The sequence below is a fragment of the Entelurus aequoreus genome, linkage group LG12 (genome assembly GCF_033978785.1).
Source record: "Entelurus aequoreus isolate RoL-2023_Sb linkage group LG12, RoL_Eaeq_v1.1, whole genome shotgun sequence".
In the NCBI taxonomy this organism is placed as follows: domain Eukaryota; kingdom Metazoa; phylum Chordata; class Actinopteri; order Syngnathiformes; family Syngnathidae; genus Entelurus; species Entelurus aequoreus.
In genome coordinates, this window is record NC_084742.1 from 24,484,353 (window position 1) to 24,503,040 (window position 18,688).

Consider the following 18,688-nt stretch of genomic DNA (forward strand, 5'->3'; position numbering starts at 1 on the left):
CATAGCTGCAACTCTTGTCAACAAGCTGTCCCACCACTCTGGTCGCTTTGGTGTAGAACACATTAAAGCCTTCTACAGAAAGCTAGGAGTATCCAACAATGATTTCAAATTAGAAATGGTCACAGCTGATGAGGTGTTTAAAAAATTGAGCGCTCTCCACCCTAACAAGGCCACCGGCCTTGATAATATTCCCTCCAGATTCCTCAGGGACTCTGCCTCCATCATTGCCCCGATCATCACGCACATAATAAACCTATCAATTACACAAGGCCAAGTACCAAAAGATTTTAAGATAGCAAGAGTAACTCCCCTCTTTAAAAAAGGAAGCAAATTGGAACCTGGCAACTACCGACCTGTTTCTATTCTCAGCTCCATTTCGAAAGTAATGGAGAAAATAGTTTATGAACAGGTCGATAGTTACCTTGCCACTAATAAACTCATGTACAAATTCCAATCCGGCTTCAGAACTAACCACTCCACTGACACATGCCTTCTCTATCTGACCGACCACATCAAACATGAGGTGGACGCGGGCAAATACTGCGGCATGGTCATGCTGGACCTTCAGAAGGCCTTTGACACCGTTAACCACGCTATACTGTTGGATAAGCTCAGAGCAATCGGATTTAACAAAACCTCTTGGAGCTGGATGCAGTCTTACTTGGAGGGGAGGGAGCAGGTGGTAGAGGTGAACGGCACCGTGTCCCCCCCCCTCTCGGTGAACTGTGGAGTCCCCCAAGGCAGTATATTGGGACCTTTACTGTTCCTAATATACATAAACGACATGTCATCGGCATGTGACTGTGAATTGTTTTTGTTTGCGGATGACTCTGCCCTGCTGGTATCCAGCAAGGACAAGTCACAGGTGGAGAAAATCCTCAGTGCTGAGCTCTGTAGAATTTGCACCTGGCTCGCTGACAACAAGCTATCCATCCACTTGGGTAAAACAGAATCCATCCTGTTTGGGTCCCACATCAAACTTAAGAGAGTCAATCACTTCACCATAAAAGTAGGTGACAGTGTCATCACCAGGAAAGATGAGGTCACCTACCTAGGTTCCATTCTAGAGGCTAACCTTTCCTGTGATAAAATGGCAACCAAGGTAATCAAAAAGGTTAACCAACGAACGAGATTTCTCTACAGAATTTCCTCTCTGGTCAACAAAAGCACCTTGAGGATTCTGGCGGGAACTCTCGTTCAACCCTTTTTCGATTACGCATGCACCTCCTGGTACCCTAGCACCTCCAAAACCCTCAAATCTAAACTCCAAACATCTCAGAACAAGCTAGTCAGGTTACTTCTAGACCTCCACCCCAGATCCCACCTCACTCCTACCCACTTCTCTAAAGTGGGCTGGCTCAAGGTGGAGGACAGAGTTAAACAACTTGCACTGAGCCTAGTCTATAAAATCCGCTACACCTCCCTGATACCGAAGTACATGTCAAACTACTTCCTTAACGTAAATGACCGCCATAACCACAACACCAGGGGGTGCTCCACTAACCACGTTAAACCCAGATTCCGAACTAACAAAGGTCTTAACTCATTCTCTTTCTATGCCACATCAATGTGGAATGCGCTCCCAACAGGTATAAAAGAAAGGGCATCTCTATCCTCCTTCAAAACCGCTATAAAAGTTCACCTCCAGGCAGCTACAACCCTAAACTAACACCCTCCCCGGATTGCTAATAATCAAATGTAAACAATCAAATGCAGATTCTTTTTCTTATGCCTTCTGATCTCTCTCTCTCTCTCTCTCTCTCTCTCTCTCTCTCTCTCTCTCTATGTCCACTACTTGATGTCCATACCCCCCCCCCCCACCCCACCCCCCCTCCACACTCCTGATTGTAAATAATGTAAATAATTCAATGTGATTATCTTGTGTGATGACTGTATTATGATGATAGTATATATGATAGTATATATCTGTATCATGAATCAATTTAAGTGGACCCCGACTTAAACAAGTTGAAAAACTTATTCGGGTGTTACCATTTAGTGGTCAATTGTACGGAATATGTACTTCACTGTGCAACCTACTAATAAAAGTCTCAATCAATCAATCAAAACATCAATAAACACTCAGAAAGAAATTAAATTACAAAAATACAATACCTCGTTGGCTGCTTGTAATGAAAAGAGGTTCAAATAATCACTTGCTTGATGTTTTACACAAATCGTCGAATACACTTAAAACTTTCGAGGAGCTGAAGACAACGTGCTTAAGCACCCTCCCCTCTTGCATGTTCTGCCTTATTTACTGTCCGTGGGGTCGCAACATCACAACAATAGTTCCGCTTCGCAACACAATTAACACAATACATCTACATTTTGCTCAGGAGATTTTACAATTACACATTTTCTAATAATATTTTATAACTCTGCATCATTAACTTATTTATTAATATTTATTTATTTATGACACATATTTAAAGCATGCAAACTCTCAGCAACAGCTACACTCCCACCAAATCACTCATTGACCTGAAATGTGGGATTTTCCCTTTTTATCAAAACCAGTTTCAAACATCTGTATGTGTGTGCGTCTTAATTGGCTTCTACTAATGTTACTATTTTATGAATAGGTCTTTCTAGATTAATCAGTCGTGTGTGAGGTTTGCCCTTGTCAACAGAAGTCTCACTGAGCACTAGTTTCAGCTTGCGCACCATGCCATCTCTTCCAGGCTGAGCTTCGACTACTCTTGCAAGCTTCCATTAATTTCTTGGGGTACACTCGTCCTTTAAAATCACAATGTCGTTCACTTGTGAGTTCCTTGATGGGCTGTGCCATTTCTGTCGCTGTTGTTGGTTCAGCAGATATTCTCGCTTCCATCTTTGCCAGAATTCATTCACCAAGAACTGCACCTTTCTCCATCTCTTGTGCAGATACAAATCCTCTTTACAGAACTGGCCTGGAGGTGGCAGTATTACTGCAGATTTCATGGTGAGAATATGGTTTGGTGTAAGAGGCTCTGGAGCTGTTGGATCGTGAAGATGCTCAACACTCAAAGGTTTGCTGTTGATAATGGCCATTGTTTCATACATGAGCGTCTTCAAGCTTGTGGTGTCGAGTCTGTTTGCCCACTTGTCAAGCATGGTCGTCAGGATGCTTCTAATCGTCCGAATTTGACGCTCCCAGACTCCACCCATATGACTTGCTGATGGGATGTTCACAATGAACTCACAACCAACTGCTCTTTGGCACTCTTGATCCATGCCCTTGAGTAGCTCTGCAAATTATCTTCTAGCGCCCATAAAATTTGTTCCCTGATCACACCTCAATTGTCGCATGGGGCCTCTGATGGCGATGAATGTTCTGAGAGCGTTTATGAACGCATCGGTGGTCATGTCGTCTAGGGTCGCTATATGCACTGTTCTAGAGCATAAGCAGGTGAAGATCAACCCGTATCTTTTAAGTTCTTTTCTTCCTTCCTTTACAAGGAATGGACCAAAACAGTCAAGTCCGCAGTAGGTAAATGGAGGACTTGTCAGAGTTCTTTCTTTTGGGAGATCTGCCATTTGTTGAACTTCTGTGGTTCTCCTGTACCTTCTGCATGGGATGCACTTATAAATGTGTGAGGAGACAATACTTCCGCATCCAAGAATCCATATTCCATTTGCGCGTATCTCATTCATTGTCATCCCTCTTCCTTGGTGGTGTACACACTCATGGTGATATTTCACAATTAAGTCTGACACGTGTGATTTCCTTGGCAATATTGCAGGGTGCTTCACGTCATGAAGGGCTGACTGTGACAACCGTCCTCCCACCCTGAGTATATTGTTTTCATCAAGGTAAGCGTTGAGCCAGTAGAGCTTGTTGGCTTTGCCGAGTTTCTCAGCTCCATTGCATTTGATTTTCTTTGTCATAGGCAAAGGCTTCCTCTTGTGTGAGCTTGATGATGAAGAACTCTGCTTCACGTCTCTCTTTAATGGTTGTAGTTTGGTCTGTGCCTACTTGACCTCCACTACGTCTCCTGACGCATTCCTTCAGTCTGGCGACAGCTTTCACAGCTCTTGACCAATCTGAGAACTTGCTTAGACGGCTGATCAATGGGTTTGTGGTTTCAGCTTTGACGGTATGAACATGAGCTTTCCGCAGTTCTGGGTCAGCGTCATCCACTTTTACTATTGCTTGTTTGACTGACAGACTTGGTTGCCAAAGGAAGTCTGGTCCCTTTAACAAACATGAGTCCTTCAATTGGGCTGCACTGGCTTCTTTAGACGCAAGATCTGCTGGGTTGTCTTTCTTGAGCTGTAGTGGTAGTTCATAGTGTCCATCTTCTTTCTGTCTTATCCCCTCTTTTACTTGTGACATGATGAGAAGATCTTCTTGAGAGACTGGATTGTTGTCTGTTGAGTGGTCTGTGAAATCCATTTCGAGCATCTTAATGATTTCTGAAGGACTTGGCTCTTCGACCTGATTTCTGCAGACAAAGCGCACTTCATCTTTAAGTCGACTTAGAGGTTGTGCGGCAGGAGTCACTTGTCGTACAATGACCCTATGGCTCACACCAATTGCGTCTTCAATCTCAGTTGCTAGCTTGGAACAGCCAACAATGCTCCATCCAAGGTCGGTTCGCTGACCTTATGGATGGCCTTCTTCTCCGCATAGAATTTCTCTGGGAAGAAGAGCTTGATGGCAGTTATAGCCTATTAGTAGGCCGACTTTGCACTCCAATTGTGGAGGAATCTTGTGGACCAATGGTTCAAGATGAGGCCATTTTTGGGCTGTCTCTGTAGTGAGAATGTGCGACCTCTCAGCAGGAATGAACTCACGTGAGAAAAGAGGTGGTAGTGAGATAATTTTTTCTAAGTCATATCCTCTCACTTGTAAGTTAGACAATTTTTGACAGGGTATGACTGTAGAGACTGATGACATTGTGGAAAGCCGTAGACAGACATTCTCCTTCTTTGTGTTGAGCTCTTAAGCAACTTGGTCCAGGATGAATGTTGTGTCACTCTGCGTATCCAGCAACGCATATGTTAAGATCTCATGCTCTGGCTGTTTTGTGGAAGAGACCCAGACTGGTACTATTGAGGATGTATGTGAGCCTTGATTGCCTTGGGCAACTCTATTGGTAGTTGCTGTTGCAGTTGCAGGGATTTGCTCTGTTCCTCGTGCTTTATTTGAATCACTCTCCACTTTCTTTGATGAAGAACCTTTCTGAAAGTTGTCATCTTGCAAGCATGTTGGATGTCTTCTTCGACAAGTATCGCACTTACTTTTGTCCTCACAGCTTCTAGAGTGATGACCGGTCTTTAGACAGCCAAAGCAAAGTTTCTCTTCTTGTACAAACTTGATGCGATCCGGGATTGTCTTTTCAGCGAACTTTATACACTTCTCCAGCTGGTGTCCAAACTTCTTGCAGAAGACACAAGAGACCGTGTTCTGTGTTGTATTTGTTGACAACGTTTTTGCCTTAATGGTTTCAGTTCTTGTCTGTCTTGGTTTCTCATTCTGTATATTCTTGAGTGCTTGTACAGAGGATATGGGGTCACATGCCAGATCAGCTTCCATTGATAAGAAGTTCACCAACTCTTTGAAAGAAGGATATTCAGCTTTCGCTTGTCTGGTTTCCATTGCTTTACGGTTCCATCTGGACACAAGCCAGTCTGGGAGCTTTGTCAAGATCATCTGACTTTCAGTGCAGTCATTGAGAATCTCCAATGTTTTGATATGAGGTATTTCAGCCTCACAGCTCTGGAGAAAATCTGCAAGTTCTCTCAGTTCGCATCCATCTTTGGAGCTTACTCTTGGCCACGCATGTAGCTTATCTCTGAAGGACTTCCCAATTACGTAAGGGTCTCCAAAGCGCTTCTCTAGCAGCTTCCATGCAGTGTCATATGCTGCCTCTGTGCCGATCAGGAAGAGTCCTTCAACAGCCTTCTTTGCAGCACCACTTAGATACTTTCTCAAGTAGTAGAGTTTTTCATTTTTTGGAATGCCTTTTCTGTCAATCAGTATCTGAAATGACAATTTCCAGTCGTTGTATTTTATAGGATCTCCCGTGAATACTGTAGGTTCAGGTGTTGGGAGACGATTGGCACTCGTGGCTTCAGCAAGAGCAGTTGCTAAATCAGGACTTTGCACCTGCACATTTGGTGGAACTTGTGGGACTGGTTGAATGCTGGGACGACTGGGATTATGACTTGGCTCTTGAGCTTGTTGAGGAATGAATGGAGGACTTGATGGATTGAGGGTTTGTGCCTTATCGGGTTGTTTGATGTTATGTAGTAAACTAATGACTTCGGACTTGTCACTGAGTTCGTCGTACACTTTGACTCGGGCCTTAGCTGCATTTAGCTTCTTGACTTCCTCTAAGCGCTCAAGCTTTCGGAGCTGATTTTGCATTGCCTGTTGTCTGGCTAGAGATTCAGCCTCAAATTGTGCAGCACGTAGCTTCTCTTCAGCCTCCAGTCTTTGAAGTTCAGTGACTTCCTTGTCTTGCTCTTGTAGCACTGACAAAACCTCTTTGGCCGCAGCTGCTTCGGCCACAGCATCATCTCTCTTGACCGAAAGGTTACTTAAGTGAGTGTTGTGTTCTGAACGAAGGTATAGAGATTTTAATGATGGACTTGATGAATTTAGAATGGAGCCGACATCTGGCCACTGTTCTTCATTCACTGCATCACCGTCAATGAGTTGTTGTGCTCTTTTAATCATGAACTCAGACATCGATACACATGCATCCACTTTACGTCGCACATCTGCATCAGGAGCTTGCATTTGACGGAATTCCTCATATACTGCCTTCACATCTGCACATGTGGCTTGTAGATGATCCATCGACTTGTTTAATTCTTCCTCTGAGATTTCATCACTCATCAACTCTTTGGCTACCCTTGCATTATACTTCCATTTCTCATATGCAAGTTTGTATCTGCGATGTACGCCTTTCAATTTTTCTTCTTGAAGTCCTTTCCCTTTTTCCGTCAAGGTTCGAGTTATTCCGCTTCTTCGCACAGTGTCTTCTCCTTCTGCAGCTTGGGCATTAACCTCAGGCTGAGCTAATGAGTTTGTGTGCTGTTCTGTAATTTTTGCGTTTGTGTCAGACATGGTGAGATAATATGAGGCTTGTCAATTGACAATATTTTTAGACGATGAAGGGTTAATTTAACTTTGTAGTAGGCTAATAATTTGAAATACCTACAGTTCTTTAAGTATGTAGACTACCTTTTAAATGTGAATAATGTTTAATTTATTGCTAATATTATAAATGTTTCTTTACAAGCTTGTGCAAACAGTTATTAATAAAGAAGAAGTTACTTGGGCCTATTTTTAATTATTAATTAACATTCAGGCCTTTTTTTTTTGATTGTATTTCTTATGTAAATTAAATCACCAGTAGGCCTATTTAGTTACTTAAAATGCACTTTGCTTAATTAACAGGAAATTCACCAATCTTGGCCAAACTCAAAAAATGCCTTATAGCCTATAGCTGTCTTAATTAACAGACACTTGCAAATCTTGGTTTAACTCATAAAATGCCTGAGACACCTGGTGGAATAAACTGAAACTACACACTCTTCCTGTTGAATTATGCACTATTTGAAACCTTTAAAGTTTTCCTATTTTACGGTTTGACTAATAATTTGCAGTTAAACACATACAGTACAACAATGTCAGCAAGTGAAAATAATACTATTCATTCATACAAAGCACCGTTTGCAAAGTGATAAACCTGAGTCCTTGTGAGTTCCAGAAGCACGCCTCTTCTATGGCGTCACATTAATACCAAAAATCAGAGCGCATAAAAACTGTTATCGCACGCTGATTTTCCACTTCGTGCGCCTTTTTGCGTGCGCGCGGTGCCTTTCTGCGCGCGTGCGGTGCCTTTCTGCGCGCGCGCCGTCTCGGTCTGTGCGCTGTCATTTTTCATTTTGGTACTTTGGGGGCGGGCATGCTTAGACGGCCCCTTCTTTCTGATTGGCTCATATGAAAAATGCTCAGAGCCAATCAGAAGTATAGCAGGGCGGGTCATCGTCAATATGTATCAAGATTTACGGAGGAAGAAGTGAATAGAAAAATGTTGGCTGAAAAAGAGGTAAGTTGAGGGACACACTTATTTACATTATTGAACTGGTTTGGAGTGATTGTAAGGGTTTACTGACTTGTTAGAAGAATGGAGGCTCCACTGCTATCTTAGTTGAAAACATTAAATGCACTGCACATGAGTGTAATAAAAAAAGCACCTGGACTTGCTAGTTCACACAGCATCCCTGCTGTTAGACATTCATGTGTGTTGTTTCGCTTGTTGCTTGTTTTATTACTTTTCTTCTCATCATAGTCCTAATACTTGTCAAGTATCCCGTTTTGGCCAGAAACATCCTGTATTTTACACCTCTTTCCTAGCCTGACTAGCCAGCCCATCTCAAACATCCTGTATTTTACACCTCTTTCCTAGCCTTACTAGCCAGCCCATCTCTTTTGCATTCTGTTCGATTGCATTACGAAATTTGAATGTAAATGAAAAATCATGTAGGGCTGGTATGTTTTATTTATTTTATTTTATTAACACTGGTATGTTTTATTTGTTGACCTTCAAATTAAATGTGCTGTGACATGACATGTCATCGGTCTTACACATTTTGGTTATATACTGTACTTCTGTATTCTATAGTAACCAATTTGCATCTTCCTTTTCTAAACAGAAATGCTGGCAGGGATGGAGAGGAGGTTTTTTGAGGGGGGCATTGATGGCAAAGTACCAAAGTACTCAATGACCGACTTTGAAAAATAGAACTTCAAGTAGGTTGTAAAAAAAAAGGCAGATGAATTGAAACTATAGCAATGCTTTTCTTTACACTCTCTCATGCACACAGATACTCATGTTATGAGAAGCGTATTGTTTCAAAAATATGAACATTAATTGTTGTTATTTTAAACATCTTTCAGATTACATTGCTCGAATTCAAAAAACACTTTACTACACAATTATTAGGCCCAATGTGCAGGATTATTCTATTAGTATTAGTTATTTTTTATGTTTTATCATATCTTAGCTTATTTTTATGTTTTATCATATCTTAGGCTATTTTATATGGACTTATTATATTTATATTTCAGTTTTTATTGTATTTTATTTTATTTTATAGTTTTTCATATTATAGTTTATTTTTATGTTTGATTGTATCTTATGTTATTTCATATTATTTTTGGAATTTTACCTGATGTGTATTTTAATTATTTGTAATCCATTTATTTTATCATCTAGTGTTTCTTCAAAGAGCCCTCTGGATCTCCACGTCCAGAGGGTTCCTGTGATTGGCTATTGTCATTGTGTTGTTATTATTATTGTTGTTGTTGTTGTTGTTGTTTGTTTATTTTTATGTACATGTTTGACTGTCTTCATGGGGTGTGGGTGTTATTTCTCATTTTGTTTTTAACTATGTAAAGCACTTTGAGCATCATTTTAAATGTATGAAAAGTGCTTCATAAATAAAAATGTATTATTATTATTAGTAGTAATAGTACCCTTACAATCACTCCAAAGCAGTTCAATAATGTAAATAAGTGTGTCCCTCAACTTACCTCTTTTTCAGCCGACATTTTTTGATCCACTTCTTCCTCCGTAAATCTTGATACATATTGACAATGACCCGCCCTGCTATACTTCTGATTGGCTCATATGAAAAATGCTCAGAGCCAATCAGAAAGAAGGGGCCGTCTAAGCATGCCCGCCCCCAAAGTAGTGTGAATTGTGAATTACATTTATATAGCGCTTTTTCTCAAGTGACTCAAAGCGCTTTACATAGTGAAACCCAATATCTAAGTTACATTCAAACCAGTGTGGGTGGCACTGGGAGCAGGTGGGTAAAGTGTCTTGCCCAAGGACACAACGGCAGTGACTAGGATGGCGGAAGCGGGGATCGAACCTGCAACCCTCAAGTTGCTGGCACGGCTGCTCTACCAACCGAGCTATACCGCCCCAAAGTACCAAAATGAAACATGACAGCGCACAGACCGAGACGGCGCGCGCGCAGAAAGGCACCGCGCGCACGCAAAAAGGCGCCGCGCGCGCGCACAAAGGCACCACATGCGAGCACAAAGGCACCACGCACGCGCAAAAGGGTGTCACGCGCGCGCACGAAGTGAAAAATCAGCGCGCGATAACAGTTTTTATGCGCTCGGATTTTTGATACTAATGTGACGCCATACTCTTCTCCCACCACTCGGCTTTGGCGGGGATCTTTACACACGCCCTGAAACTCGACTTGATTGACAGCCAGGTTAATCTCCGTTGCTCGCATGCGCGTATGATCCCGTGTCTCTCCTTCCCGAGAAGGCAGTCGAGTTCTCACTGTAGCTCCTTTCGGTACACGGCAACACAGGAAAGTTCTTTTTTGTAAAACGGGCGTTTATTGACTCCTCCTTCTTGCTGTATACACCATCCACGCCGACACGCCAACACGCCGTGAGAACTTACAAAATACAGTACAATACAGTACATCAGACTTTGATTTCACATCAATAAACACTCAGAAAGAAATTAAATTACAAAAATACAATACCTCGTTGGCTGCTTGTAACGAAAAGAGGTTCTAATAATCACTTGCTTGATGGTTTACACAAATCGTCGAATACACTTAAAACTTTCGAGGAGCTGAAGACAACGTGCTTAAGCACCCTCCCCTCTTGCATGTTCTGCCTTATTTACTGTCCGTGGGGTCGCAACATCACAACAATAGTTCCGCTTCGCAACACAATTAACACAATACATCTACATTTTGCTCAGGAGATTTTACAATTACACATTTTCTAATAACATTTTATAACTCTGCATCATTAACTTATTTATTAATATTTATTTATTTATGACACATATTTAAAGCATGCAAACTCTCAGCAACAGCTACAGCGTGTATGGTAAAAGTTTTAGATTTTTGAGTTCAACTCATGAAAAATGGGAGCAAAAACAAAAGTGTTGCGTTTATTATTTGTTCAGTATGACAACAGGACAAAAATCAACACGGTGATTATTCAGTATTTGTTAGGTTGTGAAATGGATATGCAATCTCGGGTGTCAGCTGTCGAGTGCCTTAGTCAGTCCTCGCAAGACGGAAAGTTAAATCATAAAATGTAACCTTACCCCAGCAAAAATTGTGCATATTTATCTGGGAGAATCTTGATACCAATTTCCTTGACCCAGCCACACACAAAGAAATTGTAGACCTCTATGCTTTTCCAAGTTTTCATCTGTTTCGTTGTGTAAAACGACGTCTGGAGCATAAGATAATTCGACATGTCTGGGAACTCCACCAACAGATAATCCTTGATATCACTCGACAAATGTTTTTGTTTTTTTAAATATGGGGATCTATTCCATTGCATAGTTTGATTTTTGGTCGTATCTGCTTTTCGCAGGAAGATCTAGGCCCCTGTGTACTCAGTGAGTTTGGGCGCTGCTTGCTGCACAACAGCCACTTTGGCTTGGTTTAACACCACTGGTTTTCACTTCCGGGAAGAAGTCTGGAGACGGAATGCAAGCAATTGTTTGGGGATTTTTAAAACATACGCTAATACGCAGAGGTGGGACCAAGTCATTGCTTTGCAAGTCACAAGTAAGTCTCAAGTCTTTGCCCTCAAGTCTCGAGTCAAGTCCCGAGTCAAGACAGGCAAGTCCCGAGTCAAGTCCAAAGTCAAGACTGGAAAGTCTCAAGTCGAGTCCCAAGTCCTGCATTTTGAGTTTCGAGTCCTTTCAAGTCCTTTTAACCACAGACTAATATTTTTACACAGATTGTGTATGCTTTTAAAACGCTGTATTTATTTATTAAAACAAGTGCATTTGAAATTGCAGGAAAAAAAATAGTGCTGACATTGCAATTCATAATAGCACTATTAACCAGTCATTTTAATAGTTCAAACAATTTTAAACATTTAACTCATTCCTTTACAGAATAAACACATTTGCAAAAACAAACATTAACATACTATTGGTTGTATTTTATGAAAATAATATTACCAGAGTTGAGAAGGAGCAAAGATCTTCAATATTTGTATGTGAAAATCACAAATAAATCTTCTGGGGGAGGATGACGCCCCTACAGGGGTTTGGTTTACAAACTTTCAGCCCCACCTAAAACAAAATTCACCAGCTGCCACTGATTATGATGCATTCTCATTTTGGGCAAAATATAAGAAAATACTTTCTTAACAGTATAAATGTAACCAGGAATAAGTCTTCAAGTAACAATATTCAAATACTAACATTGTTGGGTAAAACAGCATTTGGTTTTATTCTGAATCCAGTGAAACAGATTGGTGGTTTTAGCTGGTATAATGACTTTCAGGTGTTTATATATGTTTAAGTATTTGGCAGACGCTTTTATCCAAAGCGACATACATAAAAAATACATACATAACAATCACTGTAAACATGATCATTTAAGGGAAGAATGTAATACAAAATATCAATACAAAGTCTCAAGACAGAATAAACTCTCTGCTGTTGCAGCAACAGAGATACAGTCTATAGGTCCCTAAGATATATAGATATCTAATGTATTCATACATTGTTTATGTAGGATATACGCATGTATATATAACCTAATCATATTATTTCTTCAATTTAAAAATAGTTTACCGTTTTTTCCCCCTTCTCTGGGATTATATTCCCAGTTTTGATCTCGGACGTCTGGTCACTTATAGTGTATAAGAATATTATATTACTGTTAAGCAAACTATGAATAATAAAACTCGCCAAAACATGTGTCCGTTATCATAGCTACACGTATGACAAAAAAGCATGTGAAAATCAGTGGTATTCAGTGAGGTCAAATGAATTAAATGCGCTGACAGTTCATTGCTCCTGCCAAATGAATTGCACTGAGTGGAGCAGATCACCACTCCAAGATGGCGGCCCCGCGTCTCTTCTGCGCCAGTAAGCAGTAGCGCTCGATGCTGCGTACCCTTAGAACATGTCTATGGTTATAACGTTAGCAGTGAGTTTACAGCCTCACTGATTTAACTACACAGCAAATAAAAGTCATGTTACTTAGCCAATAAACGTTATCTTACATTCAAAACGTACCCTTCTTTGTGCAACTTCAAATGTCGAACGAAGTTGGAAGTTGTTGCGTCTCCGTCTGTAATATTCGAACTGCGTGATTTGCATACGCAATTCGTTTTTTGTTGACCAAGTCGTAGTTTTTATACCCGAACGAAACCAACTTTGGCATAATTGTTTCTCTCTGCCGCATTGTTTGACAACTCTTGTTCGGTGGTTGTCCTGCAATTTGATTGGATGAATGCTGTGTGATAAAAACAACGTATAACTAATTTGATTGGCTGTTGTACTGACAGCGCACCAGCTGACAAGCAGCACACACGCTGATAGACAGACACACATGTACAAAATGAAAGATATGGAGCGCTCCCAAATAACTTTTTAAGCTTTGGGTTTTGGGGAAAGTAGCAAGTCATGTCAAGTCAAAAGGCTCAAGTCCAAGTGAAGTCACAAGTCATTGATGTTAAAGTCTAAGTCGAGTTGCAAGTCTCTTTACATTTTGTCAAGTTGAGTCTAAAGTCATCAAATTCATGACTCGAGTCTGACTCGAGTCCAAGTCATGTGACTCGAGTCCACACCTCTGCTAATACGCCACTTCAGTCCAGTAGGTGGCAGTAATGCACAGTGCAGCGTTCAGTCTCAACAACCACAAACAGCAAGCAAACATTTAAAAAAAATAATATATCATGATTAAAATAGTGTAAATACATAACATAATGTAATAGAATTAATCAGTTTAGTATGTTCAATATAACAGGGTGATACAATCATTACTCTCTCATCCAATCTGCAAATAGCCTGAATATCGATACAATAAAACCTTTTAAAGCCTCTTAAGCTGTTGTTTCATTGAACTGGTGGCTGCTGAGGTTGTATATTTAAGACAATGACCAACACGATCATATTTTCTGGAGCTACTGTAGGGTATAAAAAAAGGAGAGAGGAAAGAGGTATAACGTTTCCTGAAAGTGGCAAATGGAATCTTAATGTGTTTTCCATGTTCCTCCCTTCACATTCTTTTGTTTCATCATCTTCATCGCCGGCCTCGCTCAGCCCATTACCCTCTTAAAGTCTACTGCCTCTTCGTTCGCCACGTGTATCCTGCCGTGTTGTCTAGCAGGTTATGCATGCAGATCAAATGATGATATTGGAGAGGAGTGATTTCATTACTTTTTCCACAATATTTTTGCCTCATTAGAGACACATTTTAAGATACAACTCTCAAATTATGCATTAACCAATAAAACATGCTGTGCTTTTGCAGCAATAGTTTCCAATGTAGCACATAAAATCCCAGAAAATATGGAATCCCAAGTCTTGGAGGATGTTCATCCAGTTTCAATTTTGTAGAAAAAAAAAAGAATACATAACACAAAACTATAGTAATTTTAAATGGCAACTGTGACAGTTTCGTGCTGTCGTGCGGGTTGCACGGACCACCAAGGAAGGACATGTTACGGGCAGGTTTAGACTTCTTTATTTTTCGACAAGAAAGTCTCTTACAGGTTGCTTTTCAGCCTTTCCGTTCTTCTCCTGCTCGGTTCTCCGCTCCCGCTTCTCAGCTGCGTGCGTCGTCGTCCTCCGTGCGCTCTTTTCCGCTCTCGCTCGGCATCCGCTTCTCTCTGGCTCCTTCTCCTCACTCCGCCTCTCTCCCTGACGTTTACGTCTGCCGCCCTTTTATACAGTGCGAGACGATGATTAAATTGTGCCCAGCTGCGCGATCCACGCACCTTATAATGATTGCGGTGTCGCTCCCGGCACGCCCCGCCTTGCTGCTCGCTCGCCGTCCACGCCTCCTCGCCGCCATCTTGGAGCGGGCTCCGGTGTGCCCTGCCTCGCCATCGGACTGCCGGCCCTGCCTCTCCACAGCAACATTCTGGCTTTAAAATAAATCAAGCCAATAAATTGTGGTTGTCAGTAACGGTTTCATTATTAAATCATTTACAAGGTGATTCCATATTATTATTTTTTCAAAATTGAGTGATTCCAAAACTTTTTCACTCAGTTTGATCTAAAAATGAAACTGTTACTGACTACCACAATTTATTTTATTGATTTATTTTACTGTTTCTTAAAGCCAGAAAGTAACCATTTGAAATGACTATAGTTTTGTGTAATGTCTGCTAGCTGTTGTTTCAAAAAAGGTAAACCACTGAATGAACATCCTCCACGTCTGGTACCAGCAGACACAAGACATTGATACGGCATTGATTATACATACATGGTTTTCAAAACTGACTTCTAAACAACGTTGCAAAATAGTTGTATTTGACAACGTTGATGTCCAACATTGGATCCACGTTGTTGGTTGGAAAATTACCAAATTTCAACGGTCAAATCTACGTCACAACCTGACATTGATTAACGTCCTCAAAAAGTATGTTCTTTCAATGTTGTACTTGTGTTGTAGACTTTTGTTTTGGAAATTACCAAAATTCAATGGTCAAATCAACGTCAGAGCCCAACATTGATTAAACGTCATCAAAAAGCATGTTGTTCCAACGTTATGTTTGAGTTAAAGTTAAAGTTTAAGTACCACTGATACTCACACACACACTAGGTGTGGTGAAATTAACCTCTGCATTTGACCCATCCCCTTGTTCACCCCCTGGGAGGTGAGGGGAGCAGTGAACAGCCCGAGAATATTTTTTGGTGATTTAACCCCCAATTCCAACTTGATGCTGAGTGCCAAGCAGGGAGGTAATGGGTTCCATTGTTATAGTCTTTGGTATGACTCGGCCGGGGTTTGAACTCAAGACCTATCAATCTCAGGGCGGACACTCTAACCTCAAGTTAGTAACCTCAGTTGCTCAACGTCAGGACCTAATTCAACTAGTTCTCAACGTTGTTTTAATGTCTTGTGCTTGCTGGGCTTATTCTATTTTTTTTTTTCCAGGGGGTATACATGTGTGTGAGTGTGTGTGGAAAAATCTGACACACAAAGCCCTCTGAGGTCTTTTTTTGCGACAACTTTAACCTCTGGAAGTTGTAATAGATGCAAAATGTGGCACTGATTCATGCATGTTTACATCCTGTAGTGTCCTGTGTTGGGGCACCTGGCACCTGTTGTGCATTAAGGCAAGGTGTCCCAATATTCAGTTCAGTTTCAGTTTATTTCGAACATTATCCTCTGCATTTGACCCATCCCCATGTTCACCCCCTGGGAGGTGAGGGGAGCAGTGAGCAGCAGCGGTGGCCGCGCTTGGGAATAATTTGGTTATTTAACCCCCCAATTCCAACCCTTGATGCTGAGTGCCAACCAGGGAGGGAATGGGTCCCATTTGTATAGTCTTTGGTATGACTCGGCCGGGGTTTGAACTCACGACCTTCCAGTCTCAGGACGGACACTCTCACCACAAGGGTTAGGGTTAGGGTTAGGGTTAGGGCAGGGGTGTCCAAACTTTTTCCAATGAGGGCCGCACACGGAAAAATTAAAGCATGTGGAGGCCATTTTGATACTTTTCATTTTCAAACCATAACAAAATATATGCATTTTATTTATTTATTTTACCTTTAGGGGTCCCGGGGACCATAAAGGGTCTCAGTCATTAAAATGTTAAAAATAAGTCAGATTCTTATTTTTTTTAAATTATTTAATGCTTACAGTAAATCTCTATATCAACTTCAAGTTGATATAAAGTAATACAAATTCAAAAAAATGTTTTATGGCTTTTCTGTCAAAAACAACTTAGTTTTTTTATAGTAAAACTGAAATATGCAGTACTTAGTCATTAGAGCCCTAAAAGATCAATAATGCAGGACACCATTGATTTTAATTATTTCATATTTTTGAGTAATCACAGTGAAAAAATAAATAAAAAATCACTAAATGTATTTGGGATCCAAAAGGTGCCCCACTCATAAAGTGATACATTTGTATTAGGTTTTTCTTTTACTTTCAACACTTAAGTTACGAGATCAACTTCAGATATATCTGTCGATTTTATGCTGGAACTATTATTTTGTTTGTTTTATGCGCTTTTGTCAAAGAAAACTTTTATGTTTTTATATGGCTACTACACAATATATGCAATATTTACCACATAAAACATTTTAAAGTGAAATATTTGAAGTAATTGGAGCCCTGAAAATAATTCATTATAACATGGGTTTTTTTGTCATTATTTTTATTTTTGAGCAATGGCAAAAAAAGAAAAATGAAGAAAGACAAAAGAAAAAAAAAAACAGCCTGCATGGCAGCTTTTGTGTCAACATTGCAACTTTTTCTCGTTAGATTTCACCTCATTCCACTTTTTTTAATGTTCTTTTTTATTTTTACAATAGTATTTCCAGAATGTGTGGCGGGCCTGTAAACAATTAGCTGCGGGCCGCAAATGGCCCCCGGGCCGCACTTTGGACACCCCTGGGTTAGGGCATACAAATGTTTTAAATTAGATTTTCCTCTAAGGTTATATTTCTCCTCATTTGTTTTAGAAGAATTGTTGTCCATTCTTGGGTAGCAGGTTATATAGTTTGCTTTGAACATAATTTTAGCTGTTTGCAAATACACCAAATCGTTGAATTTCAATAGTTGTGATTTAATAAATAAAGGGTTTGTATGTTCTCCATATCCAACATTATGTATTATTCTAATTGATCTTTTTTGTAACACGGTTAGTGAATGAAGTGCGCATTTGTTATTATATTGCCAATTGCCAGTAACGATCTAAAATACGTTTATATGCTTTAAGTTAGCAACAATTATGTTGCTCTTACAGAAATATCATATCACATGTCATGCAAAAAAATAGTGACTTCCGGTATCTTTTTATAGCTGCTAAAAGTGGCACAACTTCAATTATAAATTTGTTTTGCAATGTAAAATATTGGAATCCCTGGCAATTGTTGTTCATACATTATACTGTAATCCAGGGGTCACCAACGTGGTGCCCGTGGGCACCAGGTAGCCCGTAAGGACCAGATGAGTAGCCCGCTGGCCTGTTCTAAAAATAGCTCAAATAGCAGCACTTACCAGTGAGCTGCCTCTATTTTTTAAATTGTATTTATTTACTAGCAAGCTGGTCTCGCTTTGCTCGACAATTTTTAATTCTAAGAGAGACAAAACTCAAATAGAATTTAAAAATCCAAGAAAATATTTTAAAGACTTGGTCTTCACTTGTTTAAATAAATTCATTAATTTTTTTACTTTGCTTCTTACAACTTTCAGAAAGACAATTTTAGAGAAAAAAATACAACCTTAAAAATGATTTTAGGATTTTTAAACACATATACCTTTTTACTTTTTAAATTCCTTCATCTTCTTTCCTGACAATTTAAATAAATGTTCAAGTAAATTTATTTTTTTCATTGTAAAGAATAAATACCTTTTAATTTAATTCTTCATTTTAGCTTCTGTTTTTTCGACGAAGAATATTTGTGAAATATTTCTTCAAACTCATTATGATTTAAATTCAAAAAAATTCTGGCAAATCTAGAAAATCTGTAGAATCAAATTTAAATCTTATTTCAAAGTCTTTTGAATTTCTTTTAAAATTTTTGGTCTGGAAAATCTAGAAGAAATAATGATTTGTCTTTGTTAGAAATATAGCTTGGTCCATCCATCCATCCATCCATTTTCTACCGCTTATTCCCTTTGGGATCGCGGGGGCGCTGGAGCCTATCTCAGCTACAATCGGGCGGAAGGCGGGGTACACCCTGGACAAGTTGCCACCTCATCG

The 18,688-nt window shown here is 40.0% G+C and overlaps 1 protein-coding gene across 49 annotated transcripts in view; it reads left to right on the forward strand.

Annotated features, from left to right (window-relative positions):
* Positions 1 to 18,688, forward strand: part of LOC133661813 (receptor-type tyrosine-protein phosphatase delta-like) — a 660,250-nt gene that overhangs the window by 254,893 nt on the left and 386,669 nt on the right. The gene's annotated exons all lie outside the window — the stretch shown is intronic.